The sequence below is a fragment of the Fukomys damarensis genome, unplaced genomic scaffold, assembly GCF_012274545.1.
Source record: "Fukomys damarensis isolate Sample0158 unplaced genomic scaffold, DMR_v1.0_HiC HiC_scaffold_5, whole genome shotgun sequence".
NCBI lineage: Eukaryota > Metazoa > Chordata > Mammalia > Rodentia > Bathyergidae > Fukomys > Fukomys damarensis.
In genome coordinates, this window is record NW_022900917.1 from 4,603,275 (window position 1) to 4,628,595 (window position 25,321).

A 25,321-nucleotide genomic window follows, 5' to 3' on the forward strand; every position below is an offset into this window, starting at 1 on the left:
TATAAAGCTTTATTATATATATTATACGTAGCCTACGTATGGGTATAGCCATGTAAATAGATAATATATGATGTAGTCAGCCAATGGAGAAATGGTATTTTTAATTTTTATTATTGGTAATGAAATAATTAAAATTCATTTGAAAATCTGAAGAGAAATTCTACCAACTGGTATCATGGTTTCCACATCTATAACTGAGTAATCCCTTTGAAGGATGATTCCCAAGGAACTGAGTTGGGGACGTGAAAGGAGTACAGGAAGATGCTTACACGTTGCTGTCGAGAAGAGGGAAACCCAAGAAGGGACCGATCAGAAAGCGGTTTCACCACAGCATGGCGTACTGAGATGTGGGCTTGTGGATTGCAGCGGGAAGGGGCACGAAAGGAAGGAACGTGGAGGGTCTGGAGCCCATCAAAGCACCCACTGACCTCTGTTGAATGAAAAGAAAAGGAAAACCTTTGGCCTCTCAGTTTTGGATCTGCGTGCCAACTCTTGTAAGAGCTATTTAGTTTTGCCTTGGAGTCAGGCTTCTCGGGAGCGGGGAGCTGTCCCGAGCCTCAGCTTCCTTGTGTCTGGAGCAGTGATCCTTGCTCTTGGTCATGGTGAGGACAGAACACAGTGCCTGCCATGTGCAAGCCAGCCAGGGAGCCTCTGCGTCGGTATCATTATTGTCACTATGTTTTCATGTTTTTCTGTCAAATTAAAGGTTACAAGAGAGCCTGAGAAAAATGGAGGAAAGGTCTTTCGTGTGATGGTGGAAGGGGTGGAATGTGTATTTGGGAGCACATCACTTCGTAATGCCCTGTAATTTTAAACATTGGCGTTGTAAAGAATATATTTTTAAGTTCAGATGCTTCCCAGTGCCGAGTCCTCCTGTAGGGCTTGCTGCCTGGAGAAGCTGGAAAGCCTGATTTCTGAAGCCGAGAGCAAGCACTTAGAACGCAGACCTTAAACCAGAGTCCGTCCTGCAAATGAAAGGGACCTGTGCCTTCGCCCGCGGCTGTTTGCTCAGGAACCACTGCTCGGAGAGTCTGATCGCTCCATACCTCCGAGCACAGCTTGTCGCTCCCTGAGAACCAGATCACATATGGAGTTCGTGGTGTCCGAAGGTCTTGGTGAAAAATGGGAGGCTTAGCCTGGCCTCAAATGCTGAAGTCGCAGGAGGGGTCTCCCACCGACCTGCCGGGGGCTGCAGCCGGGAGTGGGGTGCTTTGAATGCCTCCGTTTAGGGCTGTGGCGTGGAAATCCTCCCTGACCCTGCTGCCCGCTCCGCAGCTGGTCAGACACATGTGCCTTTCTCTCGATTCAGAGCCCTCTCCCTCTCTCTGCCTCTCTGCCAAGCCCGACATGGTTGTATTTCTGTGCACCTGGATCCTTCACGCTGTCAGAAACTGACGCAGGGGGATGAAGCTGTGATTATTATTAGGGCGGGCAACTGCGAGGACCAGCAAAAGAGACAGTCTTCTAATGCGGGCAGCAGGAAAATAAACTGACCAACCGGAAAGGACAAATTCTAAGGCATGAGCCCTTAAAACTATCTACCAGTGAACCGTGAAGTGAAGGGCATCTCAGCGGAGAGCTCTCTCTCTGCTTCCCAGGCTCTGCGGCTGGCAGCGGGGCTGTGCAGAGCATGAAGTGAGAACAAGGGCCTTGTGTTCTGGCCCAGGGACCCCAAGCAGGGCCTCGGTTTCACCGAGGACTCAGACGGAGCAGCTGGCAGTGCAGAGAGGCAGTGACATCCTCACTGGCTTCCATGACTTAGCTGATGAAAACACCATCTTCTTATTTTGAAACTGATAAAAACCTTTGAAGAGCAAGCCATGAAGGGACAGGGAATCGCTGATACCATTTTTAAAGGACATTTGTAGAGCAGTTTTAAGTTTACAGCAAAATTAAGCAGAACACACAGCGATTTCTCTGTGCCCCTGCAAATGCATAGCTCTCCCATCCATATCCACAGTGGTCTGTTTGTTGGGATTGAAGAGCCTGTGATGTTATAGTAAGCACCCAAGACCATAATAGGTATCAGGGTTCACCCTCGGTGATGTATAACAGTGTGTATCCACTGTAATAGTAGTGTGGGAGAGAAAAAAAAATTTACCTCTACTTAGGGATTTTGTGGCTTGGCTTGAGAATTAAGTTGACACAATACAGATCAACAGGAGGACAGCACACACATTTAATAAAAGTTTTATGTGACACAAGAGTCCTCATAAGGAAATGGAGACTCAAAGAAGTGGCCAAACTTACATGTTTTATATTAGGTCTATCAGAGAAGGCAACTTATGTGGGAAAGTAAATTATGTGGGAAGGTTAAAAGGAAGATAGGGCTGGGGATTTAGCTCAGCGGTTCGGTGGCCTGCCTTGCAAGCACAAGGACCCACATTCAATCCCCGGTACCAAAAAAAAAAAAAAAAAAAAAAGGAAGATAGAAATTATTTTAACATTGCCCATTCTTACAGAATTTGCTCTAATTTTGCTGGATATTGCTGATGGAAAATGATATTTTGCAGCTTTTCTGTTGGATGAGAAACGTCATGGTTTACATGTAAAATGTCCCCCAAAAGTCATAAGCTTGGAAGGTGATTGGATCGTTGGGTGCTGTAGCCCTCACTGGATCAGTTCATTGATAAGTGCATAGCTGACTGTGTTCTTCAGAGCTGGGGACTGATCGGAAGAAGTGGGTCACTGGAGGTGTAACATGGAGGTGTGTGTTCTTGTCCCAGGGTTCTCTCTTCTCTTTGCTCCCTGGCTGCCATGACATGAACAGCTTTTCTGTGTCAAGCACTTCTCCCATGCATTTCTGCCTTGGAAGCAGCCCACTGTATCTGTGAGCCAAAATAAACCTCTCCTCTAAGTGTTGGGGATTGGGTATTTTGTCCCAGTAACAGAAAAGCTAATATAGAAAATTGGTACTGGGAGTGACTGTGTCTGGTGTGGTTTAGGAATCTTTAGAACTGGTTTGCAGGACAAATTTGGAAAGGTTTGGACATGCTGCCTAGAGAACCCTAGAATGCTGGAAGCCAAGCTTGGTGGATAATTTTTGTTGGTTCCCAGAACCAGAATTTTGATAAGAATATGGACAAAAGCCCAAGCTCATTAGATTTCTTATGGGAATGAGGGCTGTGCATTGGATACCTGACAAGAGGCCACATGTTTCATTCTGGTAAAAATGTTGCCTACATTTTGTCCATGACCTGAGACTTTGCGGAAGACTGAGGTTAAAGATAGACTAATTAACCTGGCAGCAGAAATCTCAAGGCAGTCCACAGTCCAGCCTGGGATATGGGTACTGCTGGCTGCTTACATCCAAATTTACAGTGAGAATCAGGAGCAAAACACAGAGATGAACGATGCAAATCTTAGCCAGAAAGGAAGCGCCTGTAAAATTAGGCCAAAGGAGATCATGATTGCTGAAAAGATTCACATAAAAAAGAAGTTAAGTACTTTTCTTCAGGCCAGTAATAAAGATGGCTTGGTGGCACCTGAAAAATTATCCAGACCTCCTGCTTCACAGGCTCATGAGTATAAAGCTATAAATATTTCATTTGAAAAGAGATTCCCTGGGCCCCCTCCTTGAAAAGGGCCACCTAGAAAATTGGTTCTCTAAGATTCATTTCACTTTGTTCAGCCATCCTGGTACTTGGAGGCCACTACAGCCATAGTCCAAGGGGGCCCAACTACTGCTCAAGCTTGGTGGCAGATCTTGGCATCATCCATATAGGGTTAGTTTCTTAAGCAACAGAATGCAAGAGTAGTAGGGTCACCGAGGCTACTTCCACTGAAATTTCAGAAGGCCCGGGAGACCAGGCAATGTGGCTCTTGGAGGAAAGTGTGTGAAGTTGTGAGCTCAAGCCAGTAGTGCAGTGGAGACCCTGGAAATTTTAGATGCTGGGAACAGGGACTGTATGTCAATAAAAGCTGCAGACAGTAAATAGTGTTATCCCAATGAAAAGCATGTGGCCTGAAACTGTCAAGGCCATATGGGAAGGGCTGCCAAAGCCTTTGGAGTTCACATTTAACCACAATCTTCTGAGTGTTGGGCATGAAGCAATAAGATTTAATATTTGTCTGGTGGGACTTCAGTCCAGCTTTTCTATACTCCTATTCCACCATTTTGGATTGGGAATATTTACCCTATGCTATTGTGTGATGGAAGTGTGTAACACTCTCTTTGAGTCCTACAGTGACTCATAACTAAGAGTTTGCCTTGAGACTCAGAGGAGACTTTGAACTTGGACTTTTCAACAATGCTAAACTGTTAAAATTTTGGCTACTCTTTGAGATGAACTAAATGCGTTTTGGGGACCAGAGCCAGAATATTATGGCTTAGATCTAAAAGTTCCTGGAAAATCTCATGTATTTGGAGTTGATTGGATCACTGTTCTCATCAGTAGGTTAGTCCATTGATGTGCTCAGAGCTGACTGTGCCCTTAGTAGCTGGGGCCTGGTGAGAAAAAGTGGGATGTGACATACTGGGAGGTGTGGCCTGGAAGTTGTGTTCTTGTTCCAGGCTTCTCTCTTCACTGTCTGCCTCCTAGCCACCATGACAAGAGCAGCATTTGTTTGTTTGGTTTTTTGGGTTTTTTGGGCTAGGCCCTTGTATTAAGCCATTCCTGCCTTTGTCTGTGGACTGAACCCACTGAAACTGTGAGCCAAGATAAACCTCTCCTCCTTTAAACTGTGGATGTTAGGGTATTTTATCACAGTAATAGGAAAGCTAATACAGAAAATTAAATACAAACAGGTGATTTATGGGCCATTTTTCTACAAAAGAAAACTTAATTTTTGGAGATATTTAGGTCAGCTGAAGAATTCTGTTTCTCTCAGAGAAGAATTTATCCTTGTCATTCAGTTTGTGAAAAGGCAGGCAGAGTGAGAAACCATTTTTCAAAACTTTGACACCCATTTTGTTTTCTTTGTCATCAGCTCCCATGACTCTTTGGTGTCCAGGAAGACTTTAAGGGCTCTTTGCATGAATATTAGCAAGTATTATTTAAAGACTTCTAATTTAATTACTCATGGAAATGAAAAGCTTTTTCTCAGTATTTCTCCTGCAGTGCTTTTTGAGCACACTAAATTCCATTTTCTTCTTTAACTATATCCGGGAAACTCGTAATATTCCAGAGCTTATTTAACATGGGGCAGTTCACCTGCACATAGTCCAAGTACTTGTAATGGTGGTGACTCTGCTAGCTGAGAATAAGTTCGACATATAACAATTGTGCCTTAAATAAGGCAGCTCTCTTGCCTTCCCTCCCCACCTCTCAAATGAAAGCCCAGAGAGAAGCAAGGCAGCCACAGACAGCAGTTTTTAGCCATGGCGTCTTCAGCAAGCCGGGCCCCTGCCACTCGTAGCTCCACAGTCCATCTCTAGGGTGTGAGCCACTGCTTCCTGGTCCACAGGGGTGGCTGTCACTGCCAGACTTCTAGACAGTGGGACGGGAAGTGAATGAAGAAGAAAAGAGGCAAAGGGCTGGGACAGGTGTGTGTGGAATTTAAGGAAGCTTATGTAAGTACCATGTGGCATGGCTCTTTACATCTCGGGCACTGTCCTTAATCACAGAACCACAGAGCAGCAAGAGAAGAGGGAAAATATCTTTATTCTGGGCAGCTATGTCCAAGCTTCAGATTCTACTGCTAGGGACAAAAGAGAAAGTGAGTTTTGAGTGACAAGTAGCAATGGCTGTCTCAGATATAATAGCTGCTTCTTTAGGTCTCTCTTCATGCGGACAGAAGGATTCAGTTCACTATTTGTAGCATTAAAGATAAAAACATAAACCTGGTAGTAGAGTTTCAGGGAGAAGACATCTGGGTCATCCTAAAGAAAGACATTCTAGCAAAATAGTCCCACGTTTGGACGGCCTGTAGTAGTAGAGAGATCACCATTTCTGCAGGTGTTCGAGTAGCAGGTGTTACGCCCAAGCAAGGATAGTGTTCAGTGGTTTCCTCAGTTGAAAGGGAAATAGGACAGGGTGGCCACTAAGGTATCATCTACTCCGAGAGCCTGTGAAATCTAATACTTCTTCACATCTGTAGCATCTGTAATGACCTTGTTTTTAAAAATTATAGATATTGGTAATTTAAGATTTTCTTTTTTCTTTATCACTTATCTAAGGACCTATTAATTCTATTAATTTGTTCAAAAACTCACTTCTGGGTTTCTTATTTTTTTCTAGTGTACACTGTTTTCCATGTAATTAGTTTATTCTTCCTTTATTATTTTCTTCCTTTTACTCTATTAATTTTATTTATTTATTTATTTATTTTTGGTACTGGGCATTGAACTCAGGACCTTGTGCTTGCAAGGCAGACACTGTGCCACTGAGTTAAATCCCCGGCCCTTAATTTTATTTTCAATTAATTTTACTACCTTCTCCTTCTTTTCCCAGATACCTGAAGTAGGAACTTAATTCATGGATTATCAGCCCTTTTAGAAATTAAGTATCTTTATTAACTCAGGGGCAAATTGAACAGAATAATGACAATGCTATGTAAGCCACGGGAAACAGAAAGGGTGTTGTTCTTGCCACTGTTTCAATCACTGCACCCGCTTACTTTATGATCTCAGGTGAAGATGATCTGGGAGGTTTTGTGTCTGTTTTGTAGACATCATTCAGCTGTGTTTCTTTCATGAGCACCTTGTCCTTATTTCACTTTGCTATTTCTGCCAGCTTGCAAAATGAGATAACCAAACGTGCTAACAGGTTAAAAATCTCTGGACAAATGACTTAATCTCTCCATGTCCCACTTTCTGCCCCATTTCTAGTTCTCTTCGTTGGTCTTTGTGGGTTCAGAGAAGTATTTCCTTCTTTCTCTTCCTCGTTGGTACCACATCCAGGTGTTAGGCTCTATGAATTTTTACCTGATTGCTGTAGTATTACTTCGGGACATAAATCACTCCACAATCTGGTCTAATTAAATGTACTAAGTGCAGATGTGGAAGCCAGTATCTGAAATTTGTTCTGGTCCTAGGGAGGCTCTTTCAGCGTCCCATTCCTGGCTTCTCACTGATGAAACAGCTGCTCTCCAGCTTAGCTTTTCTCTCATGTAGTTACCAACCTCTTCTCAATAGTTTACTAGCAATATCTCCATTGTTTCTGACAGCGCCTTACATTTGAACTTTCCCATACTTTGTTTCAAAGAGAGCGTCTCCTTTGGGGAGATCTTTAGCTTTCTGTTGTTGTGGACTGGTTCTCCCCGTGGGATGCCTGTCTGAGTGAGAGCTGGGAACCTGGTAGTGGTGATAGCTTCTGACCTTCTCAGATGGCCTTGCCTGGAACAGCAAACTGTGGATGTAGGGAGGGTCCTGTATTTTCTACTCATGATACCTCAACAGAGCTTCTGCCTTGTGGATGGGGAAAGATGGAGGAAAGAGGCCCACTGCACCTCAGAGCTGAGGAAAGGCTGGTGACCTTCAGCACCACTGGGGAGCTGCCATATCCTTTGAGAGTTGGGGAGAAATGGTGTCCAAACATGTTGGCCACAGCTTTTCAGAGAGCAGTTTTCGTCTCACTGGGCTCAGAACACTGGGAGGAGCCAATCACAACTCAAGGGCTACAGAGCCTTAGTGTTTTTCCAGGGTTTTATAGATTTTCTGATAATGTTTCAGAAGGAAGAGGTGTTCCTCCATTATCTGTCTACCCATAGGAGGATTTTCAGGGACTTTATATGATTTTTAAAAAATAAATAGTTTTTAACCAGTTACACTTGTTTCCTTGGAAAACAAGTCTATGGGGCACCTCAGTGTGCTGTTCTAAGGTAGAAACAGCTTCAAAACAACGCATGCAATTTCATTAAAGAGGGCTGTAGCTTCATTCAGGTTTGGCATCTTTTTGTTTTTCTGTTCAAATGTTTCTGAACTGTTATGTAATTCTTCCTAAACTAGGGATTGCCGAGAAATGACTTGCTTAGTTTCCGCTGGGGGACTTTCTCTTCGTTTTTATATTGATTTCTAGCTTTCTCTGTTTTCAAAGAGTATACTCATATTTGAAAAATTGTACATTTTGCAACTGTTTAGCTCATTATTCTTCATATGTTAATTAGGTCAGACTGGGTAATTTTGACATTAAAATCTGTATCTCTACATTTTTTTCTGCTTGTTTCTTTTGCTTCATGCTTGTTACATTTTTCTGCATTGTTTTTCTGCTCCTTAGAAGGTAATGAGAAAGATATATTAAATCAAGAATAGAATTTTAAAATTTTTATTAAGTCCATGCATATTCAGAAAAGAATTAAGAAGTATTACTCACGTCTCTTGTAGTCTTTTTTGCTTATGTTACTATGAAGTACTGTTTTTCCATAATAATTCTGCAATACTCACTTTGGCATGGTAGATTTTGTGTGATATATACTTTTCCAACTTTTTTATTTTAGTTTTTCTGTGCCCTTGTTTTCAAAGTATATCTCTTATTTGAAGGAAAGAGACTATGCTTATTAATGTAGAATGGTATTTGTTCTTTTAATTGAAATATTTACCCAATTTGTATATTATAGTAGTTGTTAATAACTCTGCCCAAATCTTTAATATTACTATTCTTTTCTATTTATATTATGATTTATTTTTCTTTTTCCTCCTTTCCCACTTCTTTTGGAAATCAAGTAATTTTCACAATTATTTTCCTGCTTTGTTAGCTTATTAATTATATGTCCTTTTGTGATTTTTACTGCAAGGATCACATTATGACGTGTTACCTTATTAGAAACAATAATAGTACTTTAATAAGAATTTTAGAACACCTTATTTCTATCATCCTCTCTTACTTTTATGCTAATGTTGCGCCACATTTTAAGTCTATATTTATATCCCATAAGAAACTGTCATTTTATAAAATTGGTAGCTGTATCTATATATTACCCTTTCTGTATCTATGTTTCTTTCTTGGATCATTTTTCTTCTGCCCAAATAACTCATTAGAAATTTAGTATAATTCTATTGGGACTAATTTTCCATGTTTGACAGAAAATGCCTTATATTTCACCTTCATTTAAAAATTCTAATTCAGTTTCTGTCTTGAGGTATGTGTAGATTCACACACAGTTGTAGGAAATAATAAAGAGGGGGCTCATTTACTCTTACGTAGTTTCCCAGTATTGTAGCTGGGACGCTGAAGCTGATAGAGCTGAGAGACCAAACATCTTCGCACTGCGACACTTTGTCCCTTTCCTACCCTCTCCTTAACTCTTGGCAACTAGAAATCTTTTTTGTTAGTTCTATCATCTTGTCATTTCAAGAACGTTATATTTACGTGTAGTTCGTGGTGGTGGGAGTGTGAGATCAAGTGACATGGGGAGCTGAGAGGCTGAGGGGAGACTGGTTTGCTCATTGGTAGCCACCATCTGATGAGATACAGTGAGGGTCCCATGGGAACCACATCAGTTCCTTCTGAGGTCAGCACCCTCAGTGACCTGGCTGCACCACACTAGACCGCATCACATAAAAGCTCCGTACCACCTCCCAACACCACCAGATCAGGGACTGAACCCCCCAAAGACAAGCCCTTGGGGATGTATAGGAACCGCATCCAACAAACAGCACTATCTAAGCGGAATCCTACTGTATGCCAGCTTTTGAGGCTGGTTTCTCCATTCCACAAAATTCTCTAGGTAGTCCTGCAGATGTGTGCGTACGGAAGTGGTTCATCCCATTTTAGTGCAGAGTGCTCAGTCTATCGAGGGTAGATTTATGACCCTGGCGATGGTGTCTTTGCTCTGTGTTTCACTGATGCTTGAAAAGAATGTGTATTCTCTTGTTAGGTGGAGTATATAAATATCCGTGCCAGTTGATGGTGCTGTTCTTTTGTGTAGTTGCTGATTTTCTCCCGAGCCTTTCTGCCAATTATTGAGAAGTGTGAAGTCTCCAGCCGTAATTGTGGATTTATTTATTTCTCCTTTCAGTTCTATCAGTTTTTGTTCAGTTACTCCCCAGTGCTGTTGTTTGGTGCATGCACATTTAGAATTGTTGTCTTCTCGGTATATTGATACTTTTATCATTATGCCAAGTCCCTCTCTGTCTCTGATAATTCAAATTAGATGTAAGTGTGCACTTTATTGACATTTATGTAGCCATCTTACTTAATACTTACATGAAATACCTTTTACCATTCTTTGAAAATAAGACTTTCAACCTGCCTCAACAATTGCATGGTATCTGAAGTGAGTTTGCATAGATGGTGTGTTTCTGGGTCGTTTCTTAAATGACAGCTGCCAGTCTCTGTCTTTAGGTGACATATTCAGACCCTTTATCTCCCTTGTGTTTATTGATGTGGTAGGGATTAAGTTAGCTCCTTATTGTCTCTTGCTTATTTTCTGTTTATTCTCGTTTTTCAATTTTCTATTTTGTTTTCTGGGCATTCTGAGGATTACTGAGCTTTTAACCGAATTAATCTTGATTCAACTACCGTGTTTTGGGGTGTATCTCCAACGCAGCCTTGTCATTGGTTGTTCTGGGTACTATAATGTGCATACATAACTTATCACAGTCTCCTGTGTCATCATTTTACCAGATTGAGTGAAATGCAGAAATTTTACCTCTGTTTCATTTCCTACATGATACCCATGTTTGTAACACAATTGTCTTGGGAATCCCTTCTGCATATATTTATAATTACATCAGATAGTGTTATAATTGGTGCTTCAAATGTTGAGTGGTGTTTACAAAATTTAAATCTGTTATTATTTACTCATGTTTTTCTTTACCATGTTTGCTCTTTCTCAATTATGTTCCAAGATTCCTTTTTATGATGTTTTTTTCTACTTAGAGAAAAGCTCCTTTGGCCATTCTTCTGTGGCAGGTCAGCATTTAGTTTTCATTCATTTGAGAATATCTTGATTTTTCCTTCATTTCTGAAAAAAATGTTGTTCCTGATTCCAGGATTCTGGATTGAGTTATTTTCCTTTAGCAGTTGAAATATGTGCCATTTCTTCATCGCCTCCTTAGTTTTGATGAGAAATCTTCTATTATTCAAATTGTTTTCCCTGTAAAAAAAGGTGTGATTTCTCTCTAGCTACTTGCAAGGCTTTTCTTTGGCTGTGATTTTCAACAGCTTAGTTATAATGGGTCCGGGTATGTATTTCTTGGGATTGGTCCTGCTTGGGGTGTTCTGATCTTGAATTGCAGGTTTTTTACCCTTGCAAAATCTGGGGAGATTTCAGTCATTGTTTCTTCAATGACCCATACTCCTTATCCCCTCTCCTTTTAGGAGTCCAAAGACATTAATCTTAGAACTTCCTTTGTAGTCTTACTGGTTTCTAGAACTATGTCCACGTTTTTTGCAACCTGCTTTCATCACTGAAACAAAAGCTCCCCCATGTTCATTCTTAAAGGACAACTTCCATATAAATAAGGAATTCAAAATCGGTACATATTTCCTTCATAACTTCTAAGTTTATTGTTTTCTGGGATTTAGTAAGTTTTGTTTAAAAGTCTTTTGTTTCCCGCTTTAAAATGAATGCGAAGTTTTTGTTTTGCTGTTTTCTGGATTTTATCTTTAATTTTGAGCCTGATGCTCAGGGAGGTTCTATGTGTGGATTTTCTTCAGTTTCCTGCTTGGGGACTGCAACGTTCTCAAATCTGTTGCTTTGTTTGCCTTGTAAGTTTTGGACATTTCTCAGCCAATTCCCTTCAAATATTTCCTTTGCCCTGTTCTCTCTTCTCTTCTTCCAAATACATATTTGCCTTTTGACGGTGCTTCAGATGCCTCCTGTCCTTTTCTGTATTTTCCACTCTGTATTCCTTATTGTGATTCAGTCTAGATATTGTCTACTGCTCTACCTTTCATTTCACCAAGTTTCTCTCTTAATGTATTTTCTTTGCTCTCAACACTGTCCACATATTCCTTCTTTCAGTTGTGTTTTTAAATTGTTTAATTCTAATATGCCCCCTTTTATACATCTCATGTCTTGTATGCAGACTGCTCCATCTGGCCATTCTTTTCCTTTGCCACTGTGGCAGTGTCTTTATCAAAGAGGCCCTAAGGTGCTGCACTGCCCTTTCAGCCAGGGAGGACTCAGCAGGAGGAACCAACCCAGTGTGAACCAGGACACAAGTCTGCTGAAGCCTTGGTCTCGGCCTTCCCAGACATCAGAACTGTGGGAAGTAAAATTCTGTTATCAGTCACCCAGCTAGTGGCGTTTTGTTATAGCAACTCAAACAGACTAAGACACTCAATATATTTTGCTTTTATCTGAGTTCCTGGTGGTTAGAATTATTGCTGCCTTTGCTCCTCTTTGCAGTCATCTAATCACTTTTTACAAAATTAATCTAGCTAGTGTTGTCATATCAGTGAGAATATTGGTTGGAAAATAGTTTAATGTATCCTAATGAGAAATAAAAGTCACTCACATCTGTGCAATCTAAATATTACTTCCTTTGGGACTATAGTTGTTATGGTTTGGATCTAGGTAACCCCAGAGCCTCATTTGGGCAGAGGTGGCTGAGTCTGGAGTGTTTGAGGCTGGGATTAAGGGCGTGTGATGACTAAACCACTACCCATGAGTGACTAATCGCAGTAATCTGTATGGAATAAAAGAGGCAGAAAGATGCATGAAGGTCCCTTGGTGCCTTTGCTACTGTATGGGCCATGTTGTTTCTCCTCTGCGATGCCTGCCATCCGCTCTGCCTAGGAGCCAGCTGATTATGGACTGAAACCTCTTTGACTTGTACGACAAATAAACCCCTTCCCCTCCAACTTTGGGTGTCAGGTATTTTGTCTCAGCAATGACAGAAAAGTAACTAACACATAGTCATTTGGGTATAGTTTGATTTAGGACATTTTCACCTCTTTTACTTTGTCTAATTATCTTAGTTGAAATCTTCCGGATTTGATTTTTTTTTTTGCTATGTTATTCCTTAGGCCGAAGCTAGATTAAGATTTTTAGGGTTCCCAGATGCAGAAAAAGATAAGTTAGCCTTCTCTTCCCCATAAGAAATTAAAAATAAAAACAACTCTAATGAATAAATATAAGCATAAGAAATAATTCAATTCTTTCTTAAAACATATTAAATGTAAATTATGTCCAACAATTTATGAACTAGGCTTCCTGGATATAAATCCTAGCCGCCACATACTAGTTTAGCATGTTACTTTTTCCTTCAGTCTCTTCATGAAGCTTGGAAAAGAATAGTACTTGCCTCACAGGATTATTTCAGTGAGGGAGTTAAGTACTTAGAACGACGTTCCCTGTATAGTAAGTATTAGGTGTCAGTTAATGTAAATGCTTTTCTGGGATCAACAGCTATGGTTACTAAATGAATCCATGTAAAATGTACTCATCATGCATATTTATGACTTAGGAAGGAGAAGTTTGATTTCCTTGAGAAATTTTCTTGGATCTATCTGTTGTGAGGCAATTTTGTAATAACTTGACATTTTATTTTGTTGGGTTTTTGTTGTTGTTGTTGTTTTGTGGGTTTTTTTTTTTTGCCCTCTATGGGCTCGGACGTAGAGTGAGAAGAACCCCTTTTTTTTTCCTTCCTGTTAAGAGAAACAAAGAGGAGTAATTTCTTTCTGTTGCTCAGAATTTGTTCCCCAAAGGTTGACTCATTCGCCCCTGACTGAGCGTGCCCGTCTGGTGTCTGTGCTCACCGCAGATTGAGGATGAGTCGTACTCCATCCTTCCCTCCGATCTGTCGGGGGCAGGTAGATAAACAAGAAATGCCACACACATTGAGCCACGTTACCCTGTGGCAGGGACTCGGAATTTCATAATACATTAGCTTTATAGTCCTCACAATATCCTTAAGGTGTAGGCCTAGCCACTCAGAGCACATAAATAACTTGCCCAGGGTCCCATCGCAGAGAGGGATTTTAACCATGTAACCCCAAATGACAAGGCCGTGGCCTCCCTGTTAACGCTACAGAAGAGGCAGCAGCCTCTACTTGAAAACACCCGAGGAGGGCTGATTAGAATTGTCTACCCGTGGGCAGAACCTCCTGTTAATTCAGGTGTGGGAACTTGGATCAGGCTGCTTATTTCTGGCAAAGTGGACAGACTAATAATAGGCAGCCCTGACATTCTTACAGCAAGTAACAAACACGGTGGGGAACTGTTTTTGAGTGGATATTTTTTAATTTGGTGAATCATTTTCACCTTAAAAATATGGCCCGGCATTTAGAAAATGAAACGACACGCGTTGTCTTCTGTGTGGAGGACTGTGCCTCCTAGGATACTTTCAACCACAATTGGATGAATTACCCAACTCAGTAGAAAGCCGAGCGCCAAAGAGATGCACGTCATGGTTTTCGCTTTTCAGGAGACTTGCAGCTTCTTACGGGTGAGAAATGTCTAAACCTGGGTAGCTGGGAAAGGAAACTAGTGATGGCAGGTGGGAAAAGGGATTACACACTGCCATTTAGCACTCGGAAGTCCGCGCACTGACGAGTTTAACACGTGATAGATTATATTTAGTCAAAATGAGAGCAAATGCAAAGGAAAACGTGTTTGTTTTTGTCGATCTTCAAATTGGTTTGAAGACTTGAATTTTAGGTATTTTTAGATGTGAGGACTTCACCTATAGGCAGCACGCGGCACTGCAGTTTCAGTCTGGGCTGCGAAGCCTGCGCGAAGGGGAAGGTCCGGCGGCCAGGCGCTCAGAGTGAGAGAAGGCCACTCAGCACCGGCCCTAAGCCTGCTGCTCTCCCCATTGTCACCGTGATGTACGCTTTTGAGCAGAAGCCCAGAACTGCAAATGGAGCTGCCTGTGAATTTGTGACTTGTGGCTGTGGCTGAAATCTGCTCCTTATCAGGCGTCCCCTCCGGGCAGTTTACATAGACGTTGTATTCAGCTGTCCTCTGCAAACAAGCAAACTTCCTGCCTGTCATTAATCTGAAAGCAAAGCCGGGAGTTCCTTGTAGTTTAATTTTACTCTCACAGTACTATGGCTAATAGCATCAGGAAAAGAAATTTTCAAATAAAAATCTGTCTTTCTTTCAGTTGGAGCTTGGGTCGATGTGAAGGAAGATGAGAAAGAAGACAATAGGAAAATTCTGTGGCTGAGCAGTTTGGTAATTAGTCTTCTCATTAAAGAACCAATGTCTGACTCAAATGAAGAAATTTTCATTCTTTCACAGTGGCACAAATGTCACCCGCCTGGCTGGTTTAGGTTGCATTTATATTTTGTTGCACCCCAGGGCTCCTCTTTTAAGAAATACACATATAAGGGTCGGGGATTTAGCTCAGTGGTTCCACTGCCTGCCTCGCAAAGGCAAGGTCCAGAGTTTGATCCCCCAGTACCTGCCACCCCAACAAAAAACAGAAGAAGAAGTACATGTGTAAGAAACTAGGCTAGAAGTCCTGATAACCTCAGCCCCTAAGGGTTCGCAGGGTTTAGGATGATCTCTTCTCCTCCGCCTTTTATCTCCTTTGTCTTTTGAGTTGGTACACACTTTCTAAATGTCAGTTTTCAGAGAACCTTCCTGTGGGGTTCATTTAATTTGTTTAATTGTCTCCCAGTTAATTAAGAAGAACTAACTAGGCCATATACACTGCGCAGAGTTAGAAGTTGCAGTGGTCCCGAAGGAAGAACAGAGGCTGAAGTTAGGAACCCGGCAGAACTCCCTTGTATTCTGCCCCTCTGGGCTCTCGAGGAGCCCAGCCTTTGTGGAACACAACCCGGCCAGGGTTGTGCATCAGAGAAGGAAGCCCTCGGCACCTGTATGGTGGCCCTGGGTAATCCCGAGGTTTGGGTCATAACTTTCACATAGACCTCATCCTACCTGTCTCTGCTGTCTGTTTGGTGCCAGGGCCCTTTGGCTGTTTTCTTCCATCTCTTGTGTGGTCTGAGCACATTGCTGTGCATTAAAATGTGCTTTCTTCCAACTTCCCTTGGGCTCACTATTTTTCTGTATTTGCTCCAAAATAAATTTCTTTTGCTAAGATAACTACATACAGAATGTTTTCTTTCTATTTCTTTTGGTGCTGGGTTGAGGGGGGCAGAAGCGGGGGAGAGAGAGAGAGAGAAGAAAAGGAGGAGGAAGAAGAGGAGGAAGAGGAAGAGGGGGAAGAGGAGAAGGAGAGGAGGAGGAGAGCAGGAGGACAAGGAGGAGAGGAGAGAGGCTTCCTGCTGGCGCTTGCAAGACCAGTGGGACCTCAGAGCAGCAATTATTTTTCTACGAGTAACTGCAGAGAAAGATACGGAAACCTTAAAGAGAAAAGTTAGAGACATATCTGACTCACAACTTTGGGGGCTGTGGTTGTCAGGGGCTGTCCGCGATGGTTGTGCACTGTGAACACACACACACACACACACACACACAGACACGCACACGCACACCACAGTGACAGATGACCTATTGAAATCATTTCAGAGGCGGCCTGCGGTTGCTACGACAACCAATGCTCTCTTGGCTTTCATCTGGCCATGTGACAGGGACTTTGACGTCAGCCAGAGGCAGAGTCTGTGGCTGAGCCGCAGTCAGAGGCTGTGAGAACCTTGGATGCTGCTGCTGCGGTGTTCGTTGCTTCCCGGGGCAGGGTCTGCGGAGCATGGGCTGCTGAATCCTGCGCTGCTTCTGCCTGAGGTAATTGGGTGCTTTGTCCACAGTCCTCGTTGGCGCGGTAGGTCTCGCCGCACTTTCCCGACTCTCATCTCCAACTTTGCCTTCAGGAGCAATTGCTGTTTTACCCTGGGAGGAATGCAAGGCAGCACCCAGGCGCGAACTCCGTGCCTCCTCTGGAATCTGGCTCAGTCTGGCTCCTGCTCTGTGGAGCGGGTTAAAATCTAACCGCCTTTCCTGCTCAGCTCTTGCTGGCAGTATCTAGAGGTACAGACTCCCGCCCTCTGCGGCCCTGCGAACTCCAGGAATCCTCCTTTCCCAGCGCTGTGCCGGCGGTGGGTCGCTAACTTTCCCTTGTGGAAATCGCCGACTGCCCCAGCGGGACTCGAGTCTGGTTTCTCTCTTGTCTGGAGCATTCACGTTAGCAGGACAGGGACAGTGGGAAGAAAGAACGTTACACTCTGAAAGTTGGGGGTTTTCTTGGCCTTTGGTGCTCTGAGAATACCGGGAAAACTGTCAATAGCTTCCTGTTTAGAGAAAAAGAATCTGGGCTGAGCCAGGCAGCGGGACCTGCGTGCTTGTGTGTGTGTGTGTGTGTGTGTGTGCGCCCGCGCGTGTGCCTGTGCATTGTGCACTTGCTTTGTAGCTCTTGGAGAAAAGTGCACATTTTTGTGTCCTCAGAAAATCAGTGTGTGTGTGTGTGCGCCCGCGCGTGTGCCTGTGCATTGTGCACTTGCTTTGTAGCTCTTGGAGAAAAGTGCACATTTTTGTGTCCTCAGAAAATCAAGCTGAGAAGACAACGGCACTGGATGGTCTTTTACTAAGCAGTCATGTAAGCTGTTTTTTAAAAAATAGAAATAATTACCTAGAAAAGAAAATAATAGCCCTAAAACTAAATGTATCATTAATACAGTGTCTACTTTAATTTAAACACAGATGTGGCCACCAAAACTTTGCCTCAAATCTTGAATGAATATTTTGATAACTGTGACTAATAAAGATCTTTATCTTTATATCCTTAAAACACAATATGCTACAAATTATTTTATTTGCATTGTTGTAGTCCATTTGCTTCCCAAATTTAATAATTTGGAGTTTTCTTTCATTGGGAACAAACTGGATTGTTTTGTGGCTTGTAATTCAAAGAACTCTGGTGCTAAAGTGAAGGGAAGCCTAGATTTATAACCTTGTTTCTGAATTTTACAGATTTCACGGGGGAAAATCAAGGGCACATTTTCAAGTAGCACATGTAACACAGCTAGTACATTAAGGAGTGGGGGAGAAAACTCTATTTAAGCCTCTACACTATAGATGGATGGTGTGTGGATTATGCCTTAGAGTATGTTGTTTTTGACTTTTTTGTGTTCCTCTTTGGCTTCAGGATTCTAGCACTTATTTATTTTCACTCCTGTCAGAGAGAATTTTGAGTAGTGCTTAGCTGCAGTGGTAGTGAATAATTGTAGCTGCATCAGTGATTTCTCAGTAGCTCTCAGTGACTGGATATTCATTTAGTTGCTGGCACTTGATAGATCTATTTTTAATCAGAGCCTCCATGGAGGATTTTCCAAAAGTCTACTGTGCTTATGTTCAAGACACAGCTCCCTAAATATCATCTCATTTAATTGATCTCATAATTACACAGTGGCCATATTCCTGCCTCCCCGAGATGCATGTTATGGATCTGCAACATTTCAGCTGCGCAAGGATGAGACTGGTCAGCCGTGCCATTCAGTTACATTGTGTCTGAGGGTCCACTAGGTGCTTGTTCTTTTATGTAAAACTCCAGTGTCATTGCCATAGCTCTTCTTGGTGCTGTCTCTGTGTTTTAAGGTCATGAGGTGATTGTATTCAGTGTCCTTGTGCAATGGACTGGATTTCAGAATTGTGTAATGGAAGCGATTGAGTCAATTTGTTATGGCAAAATCTCAGTGGCGAAGTTTAAAGAAAACAATCTGTGCTGTGAAAGCAGAGATGCTGAGAAATCTACAGGTCTCCTAGCAAAATGAGCACAAATGATGCTCGTTGGGATGGTCTACAGCAACAAGACCGTGTTGATTTCAAGGTCAAGTTTGTTTCAGCATCCAGAGATACTGATGAGGAGTGATTCACCCCCAGAAACATGGCTCTTGCAGTATTAAATGCTTTGTGTATCGTTCCAGGATTCTTAACCTTTTCGGTGCCTTGGACATGTTCAGCAGCCTGGTGAGGCCTGCAGACTATTTGTCTAAAGATAAATGATATTTTTAAATGCATGAAACAAGTCATGCAGGATTACAAGGAAAACCACTTTTGTTAAAATATGTGAACCAAATTTTTAAAGCTGTGGTATGTACTTTATTAACGAGATACATTATAAGTGTACAAACTCGCAGCAGATGTGATAACTACTCCAGTGTTGAAGTAGCCCTGAGTAAAGTGATATTTCAGGACCGAACCAGTCTACAGAACATCTACGACTGTAACATGAGGCAGAAATGCCTGTCGTTTGTCTCGGCAGCAGTGTTGCTGGTACTGTAGTTTGTGGCCTACTGGTGGAGTGAACGAAATACTAAACTTCAGTCTGAGGTTGGGAAAATAAAGACGTGGTATTTTTCCCACCCGAGTTCCTTGGGTCCTCTTGAGTTCTGTGCACCCTGAGTTAAATGATATGTGAGGCAGTGATGCCAAAGGTCACAGAGCCACTTAGGACAAACTCCGTAACCTCATTCCCACACCCAGTTCCACCACACCCGATTTTATTTTCCGGATGTGTGAATTTCACAGTATTCTCTAAATTCTGTGTGAAAAGGGATGACATGTTCCCACAGCTGCTGTGACTTTATTTTTCTCTTAACAACAACAAAAAGAACTCTGACTTTTCCTTATTTTCCTCTGGAAATCCAGAAGCAGTCTCAGGTTCCTTGCACTGGGAAGCTCTTACCTCATGAGGTGGGATTAAAGAGAAAACGCATGGTGTTAATATGGGCCAAGACGATAGCTGTTCACAGAGGGCCCTTTATCCACTCACAGCAGATAAGCAAGGAGTGTTTGGATAAAGAATGTTGAAGTTACATGATAATCTGGAAGAAGATTCTAGAAGGTACTTGTGTGCCAGGCCATTTGAGTGAGTATTAAAGGCCTTGGTGACCTCGCAGCTTTGGAAAGCACACATTGTGTGTGAGTTAACAAATTGTCATGTCCAGTTACTTAAAATTTATCTGCCAGAGGTTTCCAGGATGGAAATGAGGTGGGAAAGGGAACCATCTCCCAAGAAGTTTGAACACAAGACTTAATTGGAATCTGGGTCTTCGAGGTCCACGTGCGAACCATTCATATTATTGCTCAGTGTGACTTCTGTGAGTGAGGCTGTCATTCCCCACATCTCTAAGGGTGCAGAATGTGTCGCCTGGTTTTTCTCTCCACTCAACTGGGTAACTTTGCAGTTAGGTGGCTGCCATCACAGCCCTTCGTTTTACATGTCCAAGCCACTTCTTCTGTGACGTCAGCACCTGCCGTCCGTCTCTGGGTAAGAGAACGGAGCTACGACATTTTGCACAAGCTGTTATTTAAACTCAGTCCAAATCCCTCACATTTGAAATGGAAGCTTAGCAGTTTTTCTTCGTGTGTTCCCAGAGAAACTGCAAGAGAGGATTTTCTCAAACATTTCCTATTCTTTGAATTAGGAGAAAACCAAAACTACCTGCTTGGGAGGCCATGAGTCTCGGTGCATCCTAAGAGAAACTTGGAGATTGCCTAAGACTCTGACGCTAGGCTACACGGCACCTTGCTTTTAAGCTCAGAAAGGAAGGTGCCATTATTTTATGAAATCAACTTGTATTTATATGGTGCATAGTGATGGAAATTCAACTAGAAATGGCAAGCCAAGAGGTAACATTTCTTATTGTTTCCAGAAGGAATGCCACAAAAGTTAATGCTCATTAAAATTCTGATATAAAATTGTATGATAAATATTGAAATTCACTGGAGCCACAGTCTCCAAACTAAAAAAAAGTCTGTTTAATTTATGTAGTTAAATTAGGGTTTTTTAGACTATTTGTCCATAAATGTCTCTTACTGAAGACACCGCATCCCTTTCCACGTAGTTTATGTTAATGTAAAATAGAATATACTCAGTCGTGGTGCAGTTCTGTTTGTGATGGCAGGAAAGCTATCTCTGTCTGAAAGACATCCCAGCTGTTGCCCTCTCTTAACAGCAGGCCTGTCCAGAGCCTCTCAACTCTATCCCGATATCTGTAGGAAAACCAAACTACCTCTGTAGGATGAATTTTAAAAATGGTAATTCTAGATGTTCTTTACTTGCATGAATTTAGTCTCATTTATTAAAGGTTCACGTCAGAGTGTCGTATTCTTTGGCTGTCTGCTCAGCAGACTCAAGTACGACTTACAGCGAAGACCGTGATCAATTTTGCAATGACCATAATTATAACACCCTTGGAGATAAGAAAGAGCATTCCACCAAAGCCACTCCATCCTGGGACTTCCCATGGCCACCCCGAGGCAGGTGTGGCTAACGCCTACCAGCATGTGTGCACCAAGGGTTCTGCCTCCACAGGCTGAGAGGCATTGGAGCCCTTGCTTCCCTGATGTGGTTCTTGAGTGGCATCCACCACAGGCTTAGAGAACCCTGGCTAGTTCTTTGTGGACCTGACCTTGGTTTTGCTGAGCTTTTGCACATGTAGTCAGTCTGCTGCATTCAGTAAGTGTGAGCGCCTGTTACTTGCCAGGCAGTGGACTGGACATCGGGGTGCTGGGGGAGCCCAGACACTCTGTCCTCCCATTTGGAAGGTCAATGAGACTGGCAGGGACTGACCTAGAGAATCATTTCCTTTATGCCAGTACTCTCTTTTATGAAAATAATGGGAACCACCTTACTTTTTGTAGGGAATTCTTAAAGCAGTATTGAAGTAGATCTCTCCCATCTTTCTTAAATTAACCCAGTTAAGATCAACTGAGCCCTGTAATATGTAGCCCTCAACCCCGTGGTATAATACAACACTGTTCAGTTTTTACTCACTCAGAGGTTGGATTGGGGAAAACTCTGTCTACACAGTCATTCTGGGGCTAAGCTCCACCTGTCAAGGGGCACGAGTGCAAATCCTATCTCTACCACTTGCTTTAGTGATACTTGGCAAGTTACTAAGTCATAGTCTCTCACCTGGTGGTGTGAGCACCACATTACGGATTTTTGAGTCACTTCACTTGGCACGGCCATTGGAGGTATCAAGTCCTGTCCCCAGTGATTTCTACCGCTGGAGTGGCTGCCACCACCATCCCTCCTGGTGGCTGGGGAGGATCACTGCCAGGGCCGAAGGAGACGTGTCCCTGGTGTTAGGATAATAGCCAACTGCTGATAGGAAGCTTCGTGGCTTTTTTCAGAATAACTGCTTTTCCTCCCACAACATCCCAGCTTTAAAAACAAGGAAGCAGAGACATGGAGCTTAAGCCAATGGCTCAGTGTTGGTCACGCTGTGTGTAATGGAGCTCTAGATGTTTGGCCCCAGAGTCCTGGCTCTCTCCTTGCTGTGCTGTACCCTTTCGGGCTGGAATAGACTGCGTTGTTTCTAGAAGCGGAGTGATGGGGTGTGGCAGAACACACGGCCCTGAAGTGGGCTTGTGACCGTGCCCCGTCCCATGTGTTCCTGCCTGTTCCCATCAAGGGGTGGAGTGTGCTGCCCACTCTGAACCAGGTGGGCTTCTCACAGGACAGCTGACAGCGTGCCGTGGAGATGACTGGGTGATGCTCACAGCTGAGTCCCACAGAGGCACAACCTGCTCTTGACCTCATCTATGGCCTGGGCCCTGAGAACACAGCCTCCACATGGAGAGGTCACATCCAGTATTTCAGCCTCCGCTCTGGTACTGGCCAATACCCAGCACCAGTGCAGGCATCTGAGCGAGCTTTCCGATGACCCTGAGCCAGCCATGGGGTCTCCCTCACCCCTCCCTGTACCCAGTGGACCAGGATGAGCTGGTCCCAGCGGTGCTGCCCTGAGTTGCAGGTTCATGAACAACAGGAAAGGTTTTGTTTTTGTTCTGTGGTGCTGGGGATGGAAGTCAGGGCCTTGCATTGCTAGGCAAGTGCTGCCCTATGGAGACACACTCCCAGGTCCTTTTTCATTAAAGCCCTTAAGTCACGGGGGAATTGCTTCGGCAGTCAGAGGAGCTGGGATGCAGGAGTGAAATACCTGTCTGGAGTGCTCGGCTTCTGGCTCAGGGAGACTAAACAGGCTTCCGGGCTTTGAGCTAAGCGTCTCACCTAACTTCAGACAGTCTTTGAAGAAAAATGCGCTCCAGTTACCAGCCAAACTGCGAATGAGCTTTAGGGACATGCCCTGCTCACACGCGCGGCACTGCTACCCCGAGCGCTGCTGCTGCTTCCACAGCTTTGGGTTTTGCTGCTGCTCGGTGAGCTCACACTCCGGCCTCCTGCTGGCCGCGTCCTGTCAGCGGAGGGTCCCTGGTGGCTGGCAGTCCTTGTGCCCTAGACCCGGCACTGCTATCTTGCCTGTTCACCTCTGTCTCCCTCTGCCACACCTGCTCTGCCTAACCTGCTGCTGGGCGTTCTATTGTCAGACCAGCTGTCTCCTTGATGCTCGCCCTTGGCCTGTCTCCAGAGTCTCTGGGCATTTTCTGCTGTAAGGGCTTACAGTGGCGCTGGGGATTCCCTCCGGCTAGGAGAGATTTAGCATGCTCAGCAACGCCTTTGTCCTCGCCGCGGAGCTGCCAGGATGGCAGTTGCCCCACTGACGTCTGGCTCCACGTGCTGGTCAAGCCCAACATTTGGAATCCTCAGAAATATCCTTGTCCTTACTCAGGCCTCTCTCCCTCTTCCACTGCAGAGTTGTCAGAGCCTGACTCTCTTCTGGCTTGCTTGAGCTTCGCCTTCCCGTGAGAAGACACTGACTCACTTATTCATTAGGCACTTGCTAGCGGTATACAGGGCCCTGCTGCTGGGCACCTGTGAAATTCTCCTTCTGTGTAGGGCTGGCCAGGAAGCCTCCTCCCAGGCCCCTCATTTGCTTACCACCCAGGCCTTTCAGTAATCAGAACATGTCCTGCCTCGTCCAAGATGGCCCCACTCAGTGAGTACTGCAAAGGTAACGAAGGACCAGACGCCTTTGGGAAGCTTCCGGTCAGCGAGCAAGGCCTGGAAGCAGGTGCAGCTGGGGTCAGAGCTGCATCTTCTGTCCTGGTCAGAACCTGCTGATGCCTGCAGTCACACTGACACCCAGAAGCGACTCATCAGCTCTCCATGACCAGCGATAGCTCAGCTCCAGGGGGCCTGCGGTGCTGAGGTGGCTTTGGAGAAGAAACGAGATTCGGGCCTAAGAGGACAGAGAATGTCTGGGCTGACCAACAGGAATGAGAGGTCGATCCGTGAGTAACATCACGAGAAAGTCTGAGAACAGAAACAGGAGCTGCGTGCATTTGGGAGCGAGAATATGGTTAGGAAAAGAAAGAAACAAAGTGAAATGTATAGAATAGGCCGAAGAGGATCTCAGATTTACCAGCCTAAGCTGGATCTGATGTGACAGACGGCGGGAAGCCAGTGGAGGGTCAGAGACAAATGAGTGAGCTGTGTGTTGGAGTATTTTAATAACCCGTTTGCTTTGGTTTTAGTCAGTTTATGTTAAAAGACTGCACGTGTGCTCAGGGTTTCATTTATCTCCATTTTGCTTGTAGAAAAGTTCCACCTATTTAAATGTGAGTTTTCTTTCACCCTCAATGCTGTGAGCAGCCTTTTCAACTTCAGCTGGGGGATATTTGTGGGCAGAGCTGTGCACTGTCATGGCATTGACGATCCAGTAGATTACTTAGTAAAGTCATATTTCTGTGAAGCCCAAATAATTCAAGCTTTTGTAGCATTTTCCATAAAACCATTCTCTAATGATTCTGTGATTAGAATCAATATCCATAATGACATGCCTGGGTAGCACACTATTATTACTCTGAAAAACCTTTGGATGACATCGCAATGAAAGACTACGTTATGCTCAGTGACACTTTGGTTCTAAGTCTTTATATTATTTATTCCGTCTGGAGGCTTTGAGCACTGGGCATCACATATGTGTTTGGCCCCATGAGAATGAAACCTGCCACTCTTGGGACAAATGGCTGCAGATCACACATGCAGAAAGTCTGTATGATATCTGTATGGTGTAAAGCACCATGGGACAATCCCTGTGTAGCCAGCAAAAGCACTTACTAATCCTGTGGCAAAGTACAAGGTCAGACGCTGTTGTTACGTAGTCTGTACTGCGTCCTCTCCCTGTGGTCATATCTATACCGGAGGCAGGAATCAGCAATGTATTTTAAAACTCTCCAGTTACCCACATGTTTTAAAGGCACTGAGGACAGAGTCAGTCCCCTTGGCGCTGCCAGTGATGAGAAGAAGCCCGCTTTCCACTTTGAGGACATCGCTGGCCAGTGCTGCTGGCCGTGTGCGTGTTGGGGACAGAAGAGACTTCTGTGTCCAACCCATAGCCCACGTGCTGCTGTTCCCTCCTGGCTGCTCAGGGGGGCTTGGTTTGGGTGTCGGTGCAGACCATGCACTGTGTCTCAGTGGTGGTCTTTCCAAGGAACCTGACCAAAAATTTAAGGGGAACTTGCGAGGACATCGCTGGCCAGTGCTGCTGGCCGTGTGCGTGTTGGGGACAGAAGAGACTTCTGTGTCCAACCCATAGCCCACGTGCTGCTGTTCCCTCCTGGCTGCTCAGGGGGGCTTGGTTTGGGTGTCGGTGCAGACCATGCACTGTGTCTCAGTGGTGGTCTTTCCAAGGAACCTGACCAAAAATTTAAGGGGAACTTGCACTTTTCACAAAAA

At 43.9% G+C, this 25,321-nt stretch overlaps 1 protein-coding gene across 2 annotated transcripts in view; it reads left to right on the forward strand.

The window, feature by feature from the left end:
• The window catches only part of Ncald (neurocalcin delta), a 222,190-nt gene that overhangs the window by 141,658 nt on the left and 55,211 nt on the right, over positions 1-25,321 (forward strand). The window contains exon 1 of one of the 2 annotated variants that reach the window (XM_010619497.3): positions 16,379-16,521. The exons of the other annotated variant lie outside the window; for it this stretch is intronic. The gene's annotated coding sequence lies outside the window, so the exon portion shown is untranslated. Of the gene's footprint in view, positions 1-16,378; positions 16,522-25,321 lie in introns of those variants that run through there. 2 annotated transcript variants of the gene reach the window in all.